We start from the raw sequence: 6493 nt of genomic DNA, 5'->3' as shown, positions 1-6493 counted from the left end.
TTTCCTAGCAGTTGGATATCCTCTTGTTTTTCAGACAATAACAAGAGAAATTAAGGATGAAATTGAGTAAAAAATAAGAAAAAAGAGGGTAGCAAGCCCGCTTCTTTTTGTAAGCTATACAGTTTTGGATTTGATGACAGTTAGGTGATTAGGGTCTATTTAAGAGGGTTTTTTTGCATTGATGTTGAATTTCTTTGGAAAAGCTGCCTAAGATACTTTCATCAAAAAGCCGATTTTTCAGCTTTATATTTTATTGGCAAACATCACATAATGGTTTTCTAGGTTTTTCAACTCATTTAACACAAGAAGCCACTAAGCGAAAGCCCTCCCAAATGGGCACTTACATGCTCTTCTTTCATATGCTCTCCATATTTTTTAATTTTAACTAGACATGTATGGCTTGTTAATGGTGTTTTTTTTTTTTTTGGGGGGGGGGGGGGGGGGGCGCTGAAACTCATTTGAAAATAAATATCTAGATCATTGCTGAAAATTGTTTGAAGGAGAAAAGATCGATCAATGCTGACATTTCTTTTTCAAGAAAGAAAGGGAAGAAGAAAAGAAATACACGTCTGCGTTAGAGGACTTGTTGATTGATCTTCCAAAAGTAAACAATAAGGGCAAAGGTGCTTAAGTAGACAGCCCTTCAAATGGCTGATCTACAAGCATTTTGGCTCTTTGGATTTTCAACAATAAACAAAGCTTATAGAATGTAAAAGCCACTGTGCTTTCAGCCCTCCTAAATGGGCACTGAATTGACTATTGACCAATTAGTTGAAGAGCTGGAACCACTTCAGCCTATTTGAATGGCTTATCCGGAGCATCTTGGTAGGATTATCTGTCGTCTGTGGCTTTCTAGGTAGTTAAGTAAGCCGGTTGTCAGCAGACACGGCACTTGTTTGTAAGGGTTGAGCCAAAGATTTAATTAAGCTAATTTAACTGCCTTGCAAGGTTCAAAGTATTGATACAACTATCGGTCTGTGTTGGTGTTTTTCTTTTTTTGTTTTATTTATTTTTTAAACTGGTTTGGAGGGGTCGGTCTAAGTCCTGGTTACTCTCTGAACTATGGTCTGACCTGATACGACCCCTGAAAAGACACATCAGAAAGCTATCGGCATAATACGTATTGATACTTTGAACCTTGCTGCCATGAATGAAATCTTCTGGGGTAAGCTATTCAAAGAGGTCAAAGTCGACAACCTTTCAAATGACTGATTGAGAACCAATTTGGGCTATTCCAATTTTTCACCATATATAACTTATAATCTGTCTATGTGGGGCCCACCTTGGAAAGCCAGAAGCCAATGTAGGATCAACCCTCCCAAACAAGCAAATAGATGTTACTTATGCATAATTTAACAAAAAATTATCTTCATCTCAGCCCTCCCAAATAGGCAAATAGATGCTACTTATCCAACTAAACCAAATATTGCGCTCCCAAGTAGGCCTTTAGAATTTAGGTTAAGAGGGACAGTTTTTATTGATAACCTTATAGAGATCAAATCAATTTTTAGCAAGAATTAATCTTTCATTTGGAATGCTCATAATGGCTTTTAATTTATTGGAGGAAAAAACACCTTAAACCTCCCTTGATGTATCTGACAAATTCTTAAACCTCTCTATATTTTGAAAAGACTCTGACATCCCTTATTGGATAATGTCACTTTGGGCATTGTCTTATTCCCTTTGCATGTGATATCATTTTAAAATTTCAAAATTACCCTTTAAAGGTCATACAAGAAACAATTATTGGAATACTAGTGATGATATCTTCTGTCCTGTCCAATCATCCTCCACACAAATAACTATCATCACTCTTGGCCAATGTTTTAAAAATAGACCCGGAGGCCGAACCATTTTTGCCTTAGATCGCGGGTCACCGGTTTGACTGTTCGGGTCGAGTAGGTTAGACCATGCCACATTAGCCATATGGAAATTCAAACATATATATATATATATATATATATATATATATATATATATATATATATATATATATATATATATATATATATAGTGTGTGTGTGTGTGTGTGTGTGTGTGTAAATATGTATAAACATATATTTTATCAATAAATAATGTATAATTATGTTCATATGTAATATATGCATTATTTTATATTTAATTTATATTTTTTAATTCAGTTTTAAATTTTTTATTTGTAAAAAAGTAAAAAATTTGCAATTTGAGGTCAAAAAAGGGTTTTTTGGTGAAAATATCGGGGCATGGCAGCTACGGCCTCTCAGGATACATATATCTTGAAAAATTACCAAAAAAAATCATCTCAATTGGACATCAGAGTGCAAAGTTATGGCCTCTCAAAGTTTGCATACACATTTAGTGTGCAAAATGTGACCTAGCCATCGGGTTGAACGGGTTAATAGTCCAACCATTCGGGTTGGATGGTTTTCGACCAAGTCAATGGCTTTTGACCTCCTTCCAAATTTTGCTCCATCAAAACCTGAAATCTTGATTGGGTGATGGTTTGAGCAGATCAACAATGGGTTGAAAACACTAGTGCCCTTGGCATCTACAATAGTACAAGTCAAAGCAGATCTTCCTAATTAGATCAAAATCGTATGTAATCTTAGGTTTTCTTCCACCAAAAAACCCACTTTTTTAATAAAACAAAATATAATAAAACAGAAGCAACTATGGAAGGAATGATTCAAGTTTTTTCTAATATTAAAAGGCTTCAAGTTCTTCTTAATAGTTCACATTTTTGGAGAACATGAGTAGAACCGAACTAGCTGCCTCTCCCTCTTTTCTTCTTCTTTTCTCTCTCCTCTTGAACCAACCCTACCCACTAGTCATACTTCTTTTCCTCCTCCTACCCCTCCTCTTCTTCTTTCTTTCCTCCTTATCTTTTGCAACTAACCATGTGAATCAACACAGTCCGTTGGTCTCACCTCTCTTTCTTTCCCTTCTTTACCTACCTTCCTCTCGCTTTAGTTGCCCATATATCAAGGTCATAGAACCAATTGCCCAATTGCCACCCTTTTTCCCTATTTCTTATTTGTATGAGTGTATCGTAGACCACAACGAGTAAACAAAATAGAAGAATTAATCTAGAAAATTTACCCCAATGATTTTTTTATTACTGAACAAAGACTCGGTAAATTCATGAAACTCACTAGAGCTAAAATCCAAATCCAAGAAAAAGAAAGGAATAACAGGATAAGAGATTCAACACCAACAATAAAATGTCAGCGACAATATCCTCCAAATCGACAATCTTCTTCGACTTGTCTAGTAGATAGCACCTGCTAATTCTAGCATAACTAATTCTTTATACTTGTCCTTTTCTTTGTTTCTTTATACTTTGTTTTGAGTGTCTTTGCATGCTTTTAAGGGGTTTGGTTATTATTTGTATAGGACTACAATGAGAACGAGGATATCACCAACAGATTGAAGAGAAACAAAGTTTACACATATCTGCAACAGTTTGACCATCCATGTATAAATTGGATTGTTGTTGACTCTAGTTATGGTTAGGGGTGGGGTAGGGTTGGGTTGGGTTTTTCATATCCTGTTTCCGACCCCAAACACGTGTTCACATCTCTGCCCTACAACACCTTATGGTAAATCTCCGCCATGTATTAGGAACACCCCCCGATGATGTCATTATCGAGAGATGTTCTTAATACACAGCAGGGATGTATTGTCAGGCGTTGTGAGGCGAAGATGTAATCTCCCCAAACACATGTACCCTGCCCAGCCCCAGCCCCATCCCTATAGGGTAGGAGGACACCAGATTTGTCCCGCCTCACAAAACCATTGCTAACCATGGTTTCATTCACATTTTGGATTGGACTTGAATTTGCTTAGAGCCTTAGACCAATTGAATCTCAATTTGAATGCATACAAATATATATCTTTTGAAATCTTAAATCCTAACAGTACTAACTCAAAACATATGTATATTTAGAAATAATTATATCAACGAATTTTCAAAATTGATTGATAAAAAATTAAAATTCATATACAAACAATTCACCCACAAATATTAATTGGATTTGACTTAAGTTGCCTCAAATTAACCAATTGAATCTTAATTTAATTCAGAGAAATAGATACTATTTGCTTTTTACAATCTTAAAAATTGTAATTACATTATTTTAAAACCCATTGAATTTAGAAACAATTGCATTAATAAAAATTTAAAATCAACTAATAAGGCTACTGATTTTCAATACTGTTTTTAAGCATTGAACTTCTGGTTTTAGGTTGTAGTTGTTGAGTGAATAAGGGATGTGGTTGGACTGTTTCCACCCCATGTCACTAAGGCTATGTTTGGTTTGAAGGAAAAGGCAGGGAAATGAAGGGAAATGTAGGGAAGCCTACCTTGTATAGGTTTCTCTGTCTTTTCCTTTCTTTCCCTACTTTTTCCTTCAAACCACACAACCTAAGGGTAGAAAAGAGAGATGTTGAGATAAAAAAGAAGGACATGAGAAGAGGGGGTGTAAAAATTAAAATCGACTTTTTCTCCATTAAGTATTTGTTAGATAATTCAGGCTCCTAGTGAATTTGGCATCAATCCATGATGCATGGCCCAAAAATTATCTGAAGAAGTAAAAGAGATTTGATGGTTATAAAAAGAAATAGCATTAGGACCCGATTTAACTTTCATTTGTGGTGGGCTACACTCAACGGCCCAACCACTAAACTCATCAGATCCACATCCTACCTCATGCTTAAGGATGGCAATTTCCCCCCTAAAATCAGGGCCCCGCCTCACCCCAAATGGGGGTGGGTTCTCCGGTGTTAAATGAGACAGGTGGAGACGAGAAAAATATATATTTTTTCTCTAAGTTGGGGACAGAGCAGAGATAAAGTTTCCATATAATTTCCTGAATCTGCCATGAATATAATGGTAAATTAGTAAAATATCGCTAAGTTTAATATCAATTTTAAAATATTTATAAGTTTCCTCCAAATTCCTAAAATCCTATTATACTCTAATTTCATTTCTAAAATACTCCCAAAGTTGCCATAATCCAATTCCTAAAATATCCCCCAAATTCCCATATTACTATTTCTAAAATATCCTCAAAAAATTTTGGGGGGTGGAGAGTGGGTGTCCCGCCCTACCACCAAAGGCAGGGTGGGGATGAGGTAGACTATCTTGGCTATGAGGTGGGGAGAGGGAGGGGGTGCCCCACCCCATTACCTGAGCACGAGTCATGCTCAGATGATTTTGAAATTGCTCATTACACCAGCCTCACAACACATTGTAATCATGCATTTGAGAATATCTTCCATGTCCCAATTTGAATTCAAATTCAAATTTGATCCTATTAAGGGTGATATGAATTCAACACCATTTATAATTGATTCAAATATGGATGCACCCTACCCAATTCAATTCGATTTAAATATACGTGCTCAAATATACTTAAAATTCATATCATATCTATCAATAAAATTGGTTTGAATGTAGTATTTTCATTAAATTGTCATAGTTTCAAGTTCCATACAAGTAACTTTCAATTCAAATTGTTCATAAAATATAATATTAAAGTCATTTTTAATTTATTTTATTAATAAATAATATTTTTAGTTTAATAATAAATAATATTTTGATCATTTTTAGTCATATATATATATATACTAATTTAATATTGGATTATAATCCTAATTCGATTTGAATCCGCTAAATATATGATGGGCACGATTGAATTAGATATAAACAAATAAAATGTAGATCTACCGATATCGAATTTGATTCAATTATGCAGCCTTACAATTTGGTTATTAACTCTCCTGCTCAGGCAGAATTAGAAGACTCCGGATCGTCTACCCACAATACAATACCCCTGTGAATTGGAAACATATTCCCCTGCATAATACCATGTAGGAGGATGCGATGTTCTCCATGTGTGGCTACAATAGAGTTCACATCTGTCCCTCGCAGAATGCACCCTCAAAACGCCCCACATGCACATCTCAGTGTGCATGGAGAACATCACCCGTATGTTTTTGAGGCGCATTCTATGGGGGGCAGATTTGAATTCGCTACAATGTTTTGTGGATAAAAGTGGGCAGAATTTTGTGTGGGCAAAAGATCTGGACTTGATTTAGAATCACATTCCCATTCCACCTTATCTAATTATTCTTTGAACCAAACAGGTAAGCAAGTAAGAGGAATATACCATTCCGATTGAAATTTGAGGGATTTTGATTTCCATTCCAATTCCAATTAAAAAATGGACTCTCAATTCTTAAAAAAAAAAACAAAATTAAAATAAAAAAATGCGTAGGTTTAAGTATTTGGAAAATATTTTTTATAAATGCAAGGCACGGCCCATAACGAACCTGAGAAACAGAAATAATCATATGGTTACAAAAGCAAATGACCATTATACCCCTTAGCTGTCTCTTTCTCGCAGTTTGGTTATTAGTTCTCCCGCCCTCTCTTTCTACCAACCGTTCACCCCTCTCAGCCTTCCCCAATAACTTCGCTCCCTTTCCTTCCAATTCTATAATAATTTTATTA

Source organism: Nelumbo lutea, chromosome 6 (assembly GCF_056320005.1).
Source record: "Nelumbo lutea isolate HS-2025 chromosome 6, American lotus-T2T, whole genome shotgun sequence".
Lineage (NCBI taxonomy): Eukaryota > Viridiplantae > Streptophyta > Magnoliopsida > Proteales > Nelumbonaceae > Nelumbo > Nelumbo lutea.
The sequence above is the reverse complement of the archived record's forward strand: the minus strand, read 5'-3'. Positions refer to the sequence as shown.